General features: G+C 36.8%; 1 long non-coding RNA gene across 1 annotated transcript; it reads right to left on the bottom strand.

Moving 5' to 3' along the window:
- Positions 1-2,773: 2,773 nt before the first annotated feature.
- LOC126175281 (uncharacterized) lies at positions 2,774-14,949 on the bottom strand. The gene is made up of 3 exons (XR_007535548.1): positions 14,634-14,949; positions 3,493-6,781; positions 2,774-3,264 (listed from the first exon to the last, which is right to left on the bottom strand). It is a non-coding gene; the product is annotated as an uncharacterized LOC126175281 (long non-coding RNA).
- Positions 14,950-14,952: the final 3 nt, after the last annotated feature.

Raw genomic sequence — 14,952 nt, 5'->3', positions numbered from 1 at the left:
GACCCTAACCTCAATGTCACTTTTTCGCTTTATAGTGGAAATATGGGACTTACTATATTTTTTAAATACTTAATCAGGCCTAGGCATTGTAAAAAGGAATCAACAGATTCAACCTTGCACAAAGAATGGCACAATAAATCAAGTGTCACTCGAATTCCACTGAACAGCACAAAACTTCTTTACAACACTCCACAGCCTTCTATACCACACTGATTGAACCAGAAAATGGCTCCACAGCCTTCTTTGCAACACTGCTGTTATGTATACAAAAAAATCACAGCCTTCTAAAGCTATATTTTATAGGTTCACAGGTCAAATTCCGCAATAAAATTTTTTCTCCATTGGCTACATTGAAAAGTGGGCTTGGCGCATTACACTGCTTAGGGTTTTAATTTTTTTATGCCATTTGTAGTTCGAATTTCAAGGAAAAAATTTGGGATAATAATCTCAATTATATGTACTATCAAATAAGCAAATAAAAATAGTATGTAAATTTTTCATTATTTCTGCCACTGTCTCTCCTTAACAGTATCTTGTCGTTTTTGCTAATCAGTGTTTACAGGTCGGCGTTACAGACAATTTCTTTGCTTTCGTCATTATTTTTGTCTATTTGTTGCATTTGTCTCTTCCAACATGCCCACCAATCCTGTCCCGCCCCTGCTCAGGCGCCGCAGCTGCAAGCATTGGATGCCACACAGCTAATGCAGATGTTTCAGTTTTAGACGCAACAGACTTCTACACTGCTCAATACGGTGCAGCAGCTACTTGCTAACACTGCGCGCCCTACAGAACAAGCACCGCCTACTACGTCCACTATACCACCTTTTTGACAATTTTGTTAACAATAAGAAGAATGGTTTGAGTGGTTACAACAGTTTGAGGCACATTTACTTGCCCACAATGTTGCTGGTACTGTCAAACTTCCCTATCTATTATCCACGGTAGGAAGTGCAGTGTTCAGATTAATTCAAAAACTATTTCCTAATGCCACTCCAAGTGAACTTGGAGTCAACAAACACAGTATCAACAGATATAATTGAGCTCATTCTTAATCTGCTTGACAGGCAACAAAAGACTTGTGGGATTTTTATGGACCTATCTACGGCATTTGATTGTGTGAACCACTCAAATTTAATGATGAAATTATATCAGTATGGAATTAGAGGAAAATGCAATGACATACTTAAATCATACATTACAAATAGGGAACAATGTACGGAAATCAGCCATACTAGTGGAGGAAATATAACTAACTACAGATCAGAATTGCAAACAGTTAAACACGGTGTGCCGCAAGGGTCATGGCTTGGGCCAATACTATTTATACTCTATGTAAATGACTTCCTTAGCTATATAAATCAGAAACGTGTAATGTATGCTGATGACACAACAATCATTTGCACAGCCAACACAAAGGAGGAGCTTGACAAGGAAGCAAATAAATATTTAACACAAAACAACCTGTTTATGAATCACGCTAAAACAATGAATGTAGTATTTCAGACCAAGCATAGTGAAAATTGTAATATGAAGACTATTAAAGAAGTAACCAGCACAAACTTTCTAGGAACTATAATAGACAAACATTTGGCATGGGGTGACCACATAGATGCACTGTGTAAAAAGATAAACAAACAGATCATCATTCATAAAACAGCTAAGACTGTGTGTAGATGATAAAGTCCTCAGATCAATGTATTAGGTACTTGTCTTCCCACATTTGTCATATTCAGTTGATATATGGGGAAGTGCACAAGCTGGCTACTTAAAAAGAATATTCACAATTCACTAAAGGGCAGTGAGATGCATTGGGAAATGGTTTGTTGGCTATGAAGGGATGTGGGGGAGGTTTGGAGGTGGTTGTAGAGGGGGCAGACAGCAGTACTCCAAGGTGGGAATAGGAAGCAGGGTGGAGAGCTTTTTGAGGTGGTGGTGTGTATGTTACTCTAGTTCCTGGAGGGCAAGAGTTTCGATGTGTGTTATGGGTTCCAGGAATTTGGGATTGCATAGCAGTAGAATTTTTTGGATGGAGAGAAGGTACTGCAAGGAGGTTTGGGCTTGGATGATATGGTACTGCAGGACTGTTGTTGAGGGCTAAGGATTGGCACAATCTGAACAGGTGGAGGTCATTACGGAAGGAGGGATGGCAGCTGGAGATAGGCAATTTGATGGTAAGACCATTGTGGGGGATTACATGAGCCAAGCAACAACGCAGGAACAGTATGCGAGACTAGGTTCTGGCTAGGAATGTCAGTATTATGTACGTACAGAACACACACATTAAGATTTTGTTAGACTGACTTCAGCTCTTAAAAATTTTTAAGACTACATAGTATTTTCTAAGGAAGCCTTTGTTAGAATACTAGTAACATGCTATCAATGTAACCCCGCAAAATGTACATTTCTACAGCTACTGCAATATCACTGTCTATAGACCAACTGCAGAATGATCAAATGTGTTAACCAATGAATTCTTGATTTGGTAACATGCTTATCTGCTCTGCCAGTTATTGAACAGATGGAACATGTTGCTATTAATGACTTGAGATTATTTAATAAAATTTATGTTCATGTAAATAAAACAGGGTGCCATGATATTGTACACACATCTTAACAAGACAAATTTTAATGAATAAAATAACTATTAAAATTTTTTATTTACACAATTTGTGAGCATTTTGAGATTGCACTACACATTACTAGTAGACACACCAATCAAAAATACGAAGGGATCAAAGAGACTGTCTTAAGCCACAATTTTTTCGAAATTGAGTTTTCATGTTATGACATTTTTAAAAATACCCTCATCTCTTGTCAAAAAAGCTCAGTCTTTTAGCAACAGATGGCAGGAAATGGCAGTGAAGTTTTGTACTTTGCCATCTGGTGGTATTTTTAGAAGACAGACATATCACAGCAAAATGGCAGCTAGCTCAGGAGCATCTGAACCTTGTTCACATATTTAACGAATAGTTGCCAATGAGAGTAGTGGAAACTAATGTGGTCATTTTGATACTGACAGTGATGAATCCTGGCATCCATTGAGCTACAGTTCCAGCTCAGATAACATTTCTGTATTTACTGGTAATCATTGTTTAGTGACTTTGCTCTAATGTTGTTCACACATTTGAATGCATTTTTGTGGTAGTGGGAAAATTTTATGGGCATACTTCAAAGACTACTTAATGCTGTAATAATATAGTTTTAACAACACAAATATTTTTCATGAATGCCATTTTAGCAGTATTGTGTGTGCCTTACAACTATCTCAACCAAGTTCTGAGACTCTTTTTGTTCTTTTTACAGCATGGAATAAGGACTGTGAACAAAGAATCATGTCACAAACCTAAATATTCAGGAAAAGCTAAACACTGAAGTATTTTTTTTTAAGGGGGGCAGTCAAATCTCAAATTGGTCAGTGGTGTGGGTTTTCAAAATAAGACTGTCCATGGAACCTCTTTGGAAAGTTCATGTACCTGCTGGACCAAGTACTACATGGGAAAGAAGGAAATATTTTTTTATTCTTTTTTGGATACAGAAAATTTTAACGTCCAGAATACTTACCTGACAAATTTCATAAATATGGCATCAAATGTGAAAGTTTGTTTTATAAAGAAAAATTTACTAGTATCTTATGAGTAATTTTATTTCATTCTATTTTATCTTTCTTTCATAGCTATTCCAAAAAGGATTACCCACAAAGTGTAATCTTCAGTTCTTACATTTTTAAATAACATGAAGATATATGGAATGAAAGGCATGATTTGCAAGGAAGCTTTCTCAAGGGTTCTTGGGTTACAGAACAGGCAAGAAGATTGAAGAATGTAATGTGTAAATTACGATGGGTTTTACAGTTAAACAATAAATGTTCCCCACATCCAAACAGTTGATCTAGCATTTGACAAGATTAAAGTATGGAGAGATTGCAGTATCCACAACTGTGGATCAGAAAGAGATGTATTTCTATGGAGTGAGAAAGATGAACGGATTCAGATGAAGTTTGGAGCTGCTTGATAAAATATTTGAAGTTAACTAATCCTCTAACAAAACATTTCCACATAATCAGGTAACAGAAAGGAATAGAGAAAGAATTTGGCCTTTTGTGCTTTGGAAGTCTCTCTCTCTCGTTGTTACCAAAAGATTTAAATCTGCCCAGCATTACTGTCCTGTGGCAGGTCACACTAGACTCCTTTGCAATTGTGATTGTGTCTGCAATGAAGTTGTGGTAGTAAAATACAATAAAAAAATTTCATTCTGACCAAAGTGCCAAATCTAAGACGTCTGGATGTCGGATAATCTTAAGGCAATCTCTAAACACCCCTTACATTCGTAGAGCTCATTCATTTCAGTGAAGCTATTCAACCAAAGTGTGGAGCACTGCTATTCTGACAAAGGAGCCCTTGCATCAGTGGATATCCATATTATGAGGAAAAGAAATGAAGGCTTGCTGAACCATATCCATTTCAGCTGCCAGTAAAATATAGAAAGCCACTTCTGATTATGCAGGAAAAAAATTATGGTGTACCATCTCTCATGGCGTACATATCTGCAGCAAACTAACACTTCTTTCAGTCATCTATTGGAAATAATGTGAACAATTATGAGTTAGAGGAACTCTCTTGATGTAGCTAAGTCACTAAAATAATTTATTAATCTGAATGACCTTTGCACATATATAAATATGTAAAAATTATATACACTGGTCACTGTTTTTAGTGTAGTTCAAAATAATTCCTAACAAATTCATATTTTGCATTCTACATTCTTTTCTGGGAGATAAAGTAATAAGCCACTACTGATGACATCTTAAGTAAAATGATTCAATATAATTACAATGCATAAAGAGTCGAGTATTTTACTACACACCTGGCGAGGTAATAAACTATTATGTACAAAACCAAGAAGATTTCTACTTTGTACTGAACATTTATAGCTGTCCACGGAACATGGACTGTTGCTGTATATCAAAACTAGTTACACCTGGCTTAACACTATATCTCTCCGATCCCTTCATGTAAATAACTGTGCAAACAACCAAGTTATTGTATTTCAAATTTTCTCATAAAATTCCTTGCACCTATTTCCACATAAACACAAAATGTCTGCACTTTACTTTAAAATGATAGTGAAACTAATGTCTCACTGTGGCAATAAATACCTACAATATTTACACCCTTTTGGATTTTTAAATTTAACAACGCTATATGAAAACATACAACTACTTTTAAATTCTTTGAAGTAGTGCATCATTAATTCATTAACACTGATTTATGCTGGAGATACAAAACCAATACATTACAATGTTGTTATATAAAAAGACATTGCACCATACAAGACTGTGTGATATACCCAACATCAAACTTAAGTACTTACTTCAATGAAGTACAGTTTTAAATTGCGTGGTGTGGTGTGTGCAAGGATCTTCTCACCCATCCACATTTCTAGAAACACTGCATGTAATATGAAAATGGTATGCAATACTCTGCTCAATCTTCAATTAATATGTTCCCTTTATAAGTGATGATCTAATATCTCTGGTTGACTGAAGCGTTTACATTTCCCAAGAATGGCAAAACCTCTTCCAAGAAGCCAAATTTGGCTTAAATATTTGTTATGTATAATAATGAACCAGTGAAGGTAGATGAAACAGAAACATGGGAATAGGGGCTGGACACGTAGCATAGCATATGCTAACTGTAATAGTTAAAATATCTGCCACCAAAAGTAGCAAAGTTAACACACAATTCTAAACAGACAAATTTGGAAACATGGAGGAAATAAAAATTAATAACAATTAGTTTACACATGACTACAGTCATTACAAAATGTGAATAAACCAAAGTGGAAAGACAATTAGGTCTTTTATACAATGCTCTACATTATAGAAGAAATTGTGAGTAAAACTGAAATACTACTTTTGAATTCTACAATGGTGTGCTTGTAGGACGGGTGACAATAACAGAACAGTCAGTTTGAATTACATCTCCAAGACAGTGCCTATTAACAATGAGAGAATATGATTAAGAAGAAGAAACAGCTACAGTGTTTTTAAAAATAAGTGAAAATGGAAGTTCTTATTTCACTTTAAAATATTACAATTCTCTAAATCATCTCTGGTTCTTATACATTAAAGTAATATTAAAAAACTTATTACAATTTAAGAACTACTATACAATATTTAGTTTGGAAAAGGCTATATTCCATGACAAAATATTAGCTGTATTGGTGGGTATCTTCTCTCTAGCTTGCATACATTCAAAACATGTAGTCTCCGTTCAGTTCAAACTTCAACACACTAAAGAAATATATGTTTCGGGTGAGGTCTTTAACACTTAAAATTATATTCAAATCCAATAACTTTTCAAATAAAATTTAAAGTCAGCTGAAGTACGCTCGAGGTATTTAGCCTCGACTAATACTTAAAATGGATGACTATTGAGGGTTAATTACACACGACAGTCATTACAAGAGTACAATAATCATGGGAAGTAAAAATAATACCAAATGGTCTAGGTCTTATTATTAAAACAAAAATTCCACAATACTAGCTACAACCTACTAATTTATGTACAGTTACAACTACACCTGTTACACAGAAATAAACCTATTGTCATATTTAAAATATAATCTGAATTGACAATTTAAAAAAACCACCATAGAGGTTAGGTCACTCATTTATATTTGTACTTGGAACAGAAGGCCAAAAGGTCACGTGCGACGATTTCTACGTTGTCTTGTTGCTCTAGGTGAGACAACTCTGGGTTCTGAAGAGACATCCAATAATCTGCAACACAACATGCGTACATGTCAGTACTGTGAAATTTCTTTTAAAAATACGAATTTTAACATCCACACATACAAAAAATAACCAATGTTGTCACTGTAATAAATCAAATATCTTACGACCGAAAACACCACGCACTCAACAATTACTGCCAAATGATTTATGAGATGTTCTTAAATTATTAATCAATCAATTAATTAATTACATAAGTCGCAATATGTCTGACAGCACGAAACCTGTATCACTGAATTTAGGCACATACCTACTATCAACTGCTGAGATAGATCAATGTAGTTCATTAATTAATATCCTTCAACTTAAACTTGCAATAAAATAATGATGAATTTCAAAATTAATAATTTAGTCATTAATTTGATACCAATTACCTTATGCATTTATTTCACACCAACTATCAAAACTAATAACTTTTAAGATCCTTAAATACCATTTACAGTGGAACCTCGCATAGCAAGCGCATGCCATTCCGGACTCTCACTCTTAGTGCAAAATACTCGTTAAGTGAAACAATTTATCCAATATAAATTACTGTAACATACAATAATGCATTCCATGCAAAAAAGCCCTAAACGTTTTCTCTTATTGATGCCATTTATTCAAAGAAAATTATATATACAGTATTATGTACTTTATTATTCACGATACGTAAGTAACTCTTTCTTACTAGGGAGCTACTTATAGTTACTTGTTTCTACCGATGCTTCAACACTTGACAAAAAAGCAACACAGCAGTATAGTTATATGAATTTGTTGCATGCGTCACCACTGTTTTATTGGGATGATTATTTTCAATGAACGAAGCAACAGAGACCCATGCTTTCAGCATTTTTATTATTGAGCCAGAAGATTCCTGTTTTGCTGTTACTGTCTCCTCCTCAGAACTTCTCTCCACAACATCCTGCTGTGAGACATACTGCAACTCCGTAAGTTCTTCTGTGATCATTTCTTGGCTGAGATCTTCTACAAGCTCATCGATATTGTTATCTCTCAGTCCCGTGCTCTTGGCCAAAGACACACAATGTCCTACAGGCTCCGCAAGTGCTGACTCAAATGCCTCATAGTCACATTTGACAACTCACTCCAGCCAAAGCATCTTCCATGCGGAAGTGAGAGTTCTCTTGTTAACCCTTTCCCTTGCCTTTGCAAACATTTTAATGCAGACAAAGACACTTAAGTGATATTTACAAAACTCTCCAAGAGAGATTGGTAGCTTCAGTCAACTCAAAGTAATGCTTGAGAATAAATGAGTAGTGTTTAGAGGCAGAAATTGGATCTCGATAAATTTATTTTGTCTACAAATTTATTTGAGACTGCTTCCGCCGTTTTGCAGTAGATGGCATTAGTGGAAAATAGTGGTACAAGTCATAGGTCATAAGTGTCATACAGTAAGTTTAGGCATTTGACAACATAATGCAAACAAAATATTAGTTGATTTTTGATTGCATCTTAAAGTTATTCTCGACTGAATATGTCAACTTACAAGCCCAATTCTAGTCATCTGCGGGAGGCTTTAATTTTCTGCTTTGATATGAAGAAATCTGTGGCTGAGGCTCCTAAGAAGCTGGGTAAGACCTAAGATGAGACACCTGTTAGTGACAGAACTTTGCAGAAAATGGTTTCCATTCTTCAAGAACGGCTATTTTGACATTTAAGATCGGCATGGTTGTGAAAGAGAGGAAGCTTTCTATGCTACTGCAACTGACAGGAGCAATCACAGGAGATCGTTATCGAAAGCAATTGATGTGTTTGAGCCGAGCACTGAAAGACAAACAACCACAATATAGTGATAGACATGAAAAGATGATTTTGCAGCATGATAGTGCATAGCCCCATATCGAAAATCCCATCAAAACATACTTGGAAACGTTGGAAATGGGAAGTTCTACCCCACCTGCTGTACTCTCTGGATATTCCTCCCTCTGACTGCCACCTTTCTCAATCTATGACACGACCTAGCTGACTAGCACTTGCAGTCATATGAACAAGTGCAAAATTGGATCGATTCATGGTCCCCCTCAAAAGATCCCTAGTTTATACACTGTGGGATTAGTATGCCGCCCTTAAGCTGGGAGAAAGCACTGGCCAGCGATTGCCAATACTTTGAATCTTAAATTTTTTGTTGCTTTGCTGTACCTCACAATGCTGAGGATACCAGTTTTTCTGAACTTCTTGAACCACCCACAGCTTCCCTTAAACACTTCTTCGGCTGCTGTTGATTCTGGTGTCTTTGTAACAAGGTCGGCAAAACTTATTCTCACCTTCTCCCAAATGATGTTCTTGTTAATAGTGTCACCTTGCAAGTGCTTTTATTTGTCCATACAAGGAGCAAACTTTCGACATCGTCCAGAATATAAAACCACTGTTTAGATACTCTTGTCACTCCCTTTGAAGCATCTACCTCCTTATCTTGTCCTTGTTCTTGGGTATAGTGTTAATAGTTTATGTAGACCGATTGCACATGTGTGCTAAATCAGCAACACTCACATCGCATTTGCATTTTTCAATGATCTTATGTTTCACTTCTAAGGTAATTTTCATTCTCTTATGGTCATCATCTTGTGGCTTTCTCTCCAAGGACATTTCTATGAAGGTTATTAGAATTTTCCCTGTACTAGAAAGGGTTTTCTAAGAAGAAGTTTGGAAATATTGCCGTATATTAAGGGCTGTAACTGTGTGAACATCTCTTATTTCAAAATTATGATACCATGGTCATCAATTTCCATCAATGTGGGGTTACTGGAATAAATTCAAACATTCTAACTTCAGAAGTGTAGAAGTTAAAGCTGTGCCAATAACTGGATTTTGCAAAGCCTGTAACTCTCAATAATTGACACCAGGTGCCAGCAACTGGCATTTTGCACTGATTAGCTTTCAGAGTGAAATTCATTTTAATCTTGATAAAAATGGGGAATAAATGTACCTGTATAAACAGAAACTTCAAATGATAGCTGTAACCAGTAAATGGCACAGTGCCAACAACTAGAAAATTGTGCCAGTAACTGGAAAATTATTAACCAATAATGGGCAATGATTTTAACATTTTTTTTGCATCTTTTTCTTCATTACATAAGTAAACTGAATGAAATAAGGGTCCTAGGTGAAAAGATTCGTACAGTGAAGAAAGCATTCAGAAAGCACTCCAAGATGAAAAGTAAGACATCTCAGTCAAAGCAGTGTCCAGAATGTATGGGATTTCCAGATCAAGAGTAATAAATATACCAAAACATCCCATGGGCTAGTGCCTATCCTGAGTACAGAGTTAATTTATTTTTTTCATTTTTTTAGCAAGTTTCATTCGTTCTCCTGAGGGGAGAAGGCTGTTTTAAGGCTTATCTCAGTGCCCATGAAGGGCACTTTATTTTACTTATTGTACATAACTTATATTTTTGAATACATGCTATACATAATAGTGTTTTTTGGCTCATTAACATATAAATAAGTGATTGATAACATTACGAATTAAAATAATTGAAATATAAGTAAAAATAGGTAAGGGATGTATCATTGAGTAATGGTTTACATTGTTGTCTCCCCCCCCCCCCCCCCCATCTTGTGCAGGAGTGTTGTGTGTTGTGGTATTCGTACTTTTGTGTTTTCACTTACTTCTACGTTACAGGTTCTCATTTCCTGCTACTACAGTACTCTGAGTTGGGTATTACAATATTTTCCTTAGTATATGAATGTTTTTGTTCTCAATTGTCATGTTTCGTGTGTGTTGATGTTGTGTTTTTCTGTGATACTTGTGCGTTTTGTGCAGTGTGGAGCCGTTGCGGTGTTTTGGATATGGGCTTTGGTGCGTTATACTTTATGTCATGGGCTTATGTTATGGTTTTTCGTCTATGTGAGGTGGGGTTGTTTCAGGATGAGTCAGGTGTGTCATTGTTGGTGCTAGGGAATATTTTGGAGGCGTTTTGAACTACTGTACGTGCTGGATACATGTATTTAAATTTTGGTCGTCGTGTCGTTGGTGGTTTGTTTGTCAGTATGTCTTCCATGTCTGGTCTTTTGTGGAGGATATGGGATCCATATCTTGCTCCGAGTTTGGCGAGCCTTGTCTGGAGTGGTGTCATGTCCGTGATCTCGTATACTTCATTGCTTAGGGTGCAAGGAGGTAGTTTTGTGATGCTGCGCAATAGTCGTCGCTCTGTTGCGTATAGTTTTTTTTTGCTATGCGTATTCGTAAATGGGTCTGATGTATGTTTTGTACGCGTGTATGGCTGTCCTGGTGAAACATCCAGACAGTCGGCCTTGGACTTGTCTGATGAGGTTTTGTCTTCGTCTTGTTTTGTTTAGTAGATGCTGAAGATGAGTCTTATAGTTTAAGTGTTTGTCAAGGAATAACCCGAGATATCTTGCAGAGCCTGTGAGTTGTAGGGGTTGGTTCCAGAGTCTGAGGGTGATGTCGGTGCGTTTTTGTTGTCGTTTTTGAGTCAGGTTTCGGTGCTGGAATAGCACTGTGTGTTTTTGTGGGGTTTGGTTTATCCTCCATTTTGTCATCCAATCTTCGAGTTTGGTCAAGTATATTGTGGCTTTTCGTTGTATGGTGTCTGTCCTGAGACCTGTGCACCAGTAGGCGGTGTCGTCCGCATATAGCGCCAACTTTTTGCTGGCGTCTCTTGGGGTCGGTACGTCATGCGTGTACAGCACGTACAGTAGCGGAGATAGTATAGCTCCTTGTGGGACGCCTGCCTCTGGGGTGAATGGTTCTGATGCTGCGTCGTTTGCATGGACTCTGGAGATCCTTCCGGTGATCTGGATGCGTGTGAGGCGCACTAGTTTGGGTGGGATGCCCAGTTTAATTAGCTTGTAAAGCAGTCCGTTGTGCCATAATCGGTCGAAGGCGCGTTCTATGTCTAAAAATATGGCTAGTGTGCAATGGGATCTATTGAATCCTTTGGTGATGTCACTGGTAAGTTTGAGGAGAGGGTCGGAGGTGGAGTGGTGCTTTTGAAATCCAAATTGTAGGAGAGGGAGTAGTTGCTTTCTGTCTGCATATTTTTGTAGTCTGTCTTTGAGGATGTGTTCATATGTCTTCCCTATGACGTCTAGTAGTGATATTGGTCTGTAGGAGAGGGAGTTAGTTGTTGGTTTGTCGGCTGGAGGAAAGCACCCTTATTCTGGGAGTATTGACACCCCTGTAGCTTGACTCGTCAACAATTTTCAAGTTAATTCATTATTTCTGGCAATACTCTCATCCATCTTTTCTGGTGGATCTTCCTATGTGCTCGGAAGGGATTCCCGTGGCGAAACCAAGATAGTCGGGCAAGTGTGCGAGTATTTCTTCATAACAATAAATTTCCTAATCCTTTTAAGGACCCTGGTGACAAATGGTATTGTCATTTTAAAACAGCATCCAGAAGTTTCTGAAAGAACGCCTGAGGGTGTAACTGCCGCAAGTGCTTGTGTTAGTGAACACGACATGAGAGGATAGTTTATGTCCACAGAAGACCTCCTTAAGGATGAAAATATATATGATGTACTGTCATGCCTGAGCCGTGTTTCCAATGGCAATGAAACTAATTTTATGCCCGAAGATATTGTACTTGCATGTACCGGCTGTAAAAATGTCTATGAAGTAGAGAAAGGTCCAGCCAAAGCTACTCTCACTATCATGTGCACATTATCACCAGATGGAAAGATGTGCCCTCCAATGATAATTTACCCTTATCAGAGAATTCCTACCAATGTTATCAGCAAGGTTCCTGAAAAATGGAGCATCAGGAGAAGCAACAATGGATGGATGAAATCTGAAGTTTTCTTCGAATTCTCAGCTAACTTTTTCATCCATACCTCCAAGAAAATAACATCCAACGACCAGTAATTTTGTTTGCTGATGGGTATAAAACCCATTTAACCTACCACTTGAGCAAGCTGTGTGAAGAGCTTAAAATTATTCTGTCATCTTCGTATCCCAATTCTACACAAATATTACAGCCTGCTGAAATTGCTGCCATCAGACTTCTCAAAAATCAATCGAAGAATGCTGCATTCACATGGCAAACAAACAACGGTGAAAAAGCTATAACTAAAGAGAACTTTGCATCAATCTTTAAAGAAATACTTGAGAAAATGAACCTTGAAAACACAATTAAAAATGGTTTTAAAGCTACCAGTTTGTACCACTGAAACCCCAATAATACTAATTTCTCAAAGTGCTTGGGTAGGAATGTTTCTAACCACAATAATATTCGCAGCAATAGTAGAAAATCAGAAATCCTGCCTCTTCCATACAACACTATTGTTCAAGTTGTTGGAAAAGAGAAAATAAATGATTTGAGACTATGCAGAAGGCGATAAAAAAATGCTCGCTGAGAAGATTTCTTTCTTCTATATCGGCTATGGGAATGATATCAAAATGAAAACCAACAGGAACAGGAAGTTACTGAAATCACACCAGATGCCATCGTGTCCCTTTCTGATGATAATCTGAACTTTTCAAATCCACAACATGCTGCGAGTGAAGAAGCTAGGCAGAGTTCATCATGAAGAGATGACAAGAGACAGGTCTACACCTATACTAAATAAAACACCAACCAAATGTATAAACAAAGTACTTCTGTGGCCAGAAACACCAAAAAGGAATGGAAAGCATCAAGTGGAACGAGTTCCGTTGGTTTTAACCTCAAGAAAGTGGAATGAACTGCACAAGGAAATGGTAAAAATAAAGGACGCCATGAAACAGAGAGAAAAACGAAAGCAGAAAAGAGAAGAATGTAAAAGCAAGCTACTGAACAAATTAAGAAAAAGAAGAACATAAAGAGACATACCAACATTCAGACAGAGCTGACATCCCAAGCTAAGCATTCAGAGATTGAGAACACTCCAACTTCTACAAGTGTTTGCATGAAGAATAAAAGCGTTTCGTGGAATTTGCTTCAAATGTACGAGAAGTGTTTCTTCCAAGAAGGGCTATGAATGTAATAGCTGTAAAAAATCTTTTCCACTCCACACGTATCCCCAGTGGGCATCAAATGCACATCCCAGATGATTCAAATGAAGACTTTTTAATGCCATAATTGTTACACGATAGTGTCAATACTGATTATTTTGATGATGAAAGTGATTTCTCTGAATCAGTAGAATAAATTCTTACTGTTTGCATCACACAAAGGCCTATGCAGAGCAGTTCTTCAGAAATAGCACTCTCACAAAGAAAAGGACTGAGAATAACCTCAATTTGGTGTTTCTGTAATTCATAGTTATATTTGTAGAGAGTGTTATGTGATGTTACTGAATTATTAAACTGATTCTTAATTTTTACCTTCAAATGCAGCATCAACTATTAGGAACAGCTTATGATAGCTAGTTGCGAGTAGTAGTAGTAATAATAATAATAATAATAATAATAATAATAATAATAATAATAATAATTAAGATCGATATAAATTGGGCGAAGACAATAACTGGTATAATGTGGATGCCAACTACTGGAAAATTGTGACAATAACTGGTAAAATTTTACATATTTTTAAGTAACTTATTTCACATGGAAAAAATTATAAAGCTTTTGTAGTTGTCGTATAATGTTACTTTAGATTCTAGAATGATTTGTGTTAGAATTATACTTCAAGCAAGGTAAGTGTTGAGGATATATAATTTATCCTGCAAACATCATCTTAAAGTGCCAATAAATGTGTGGTTTACCCTAGTTTCTGTTAACATATGACTGCGTTTTCAATTTAAAGAGGTGGTGCCACATGACAAATTGTTTAATTCTGAAGACATTAACGATATACAACGCTTTATTATTTAAAAAAAGAAAACAATTCCACCACAGAGGTAATAATGTAATTGGGGTTACAAATTATATTACCTGCTACTGCCATGCACTCACCTATCAGATTGTGTGTTTTTCTTCTTTCTTGGAGATCTTTCACCAGTCTCCCGAACATGCTTCCTTTTACTCCGTGTACTTCTCTGCTCTGCTTCATCTGTACTTTGCCCATTTTCAAGTTCATTTTTATTTGTCTCTTTCTTGTTCTGCCTCACCCCGCGTCTCCTGCTTGAACTTCTCTCTTCACTAGCTTCATCTGGTTGATCAACAACTTTGGATGCATCAGAGACTGTAGTCTGCCTTGTTTTGTGAGTAAGACCATGTAACCGCTTTTCAATGCTGTCGTCTGTGGATTCTGTTTCTGTCTGTGTACTGTTTA

The sequence above is a fragment of the Schistocerca cancellata genome, chromosome 3, assembly GCF_023864275.1.
Source record: "Schistocerca cancellata isolate TAMUIC-IGC-003103 chromosome 3, iqSchCanc2.1, whole genome shotgun sequence".
In the NCBI taxonomy this organism is placed as follows: domain Eukaryota; kingdom Metazoa; phylum Arthropoda; class Insecta; order Orthoptera; family Acrididae; genus Schistocerca; species Schistocerca cancellata.
This window is presented reverse-complemented; position numbering and strand designations above follow the sequence as displayed.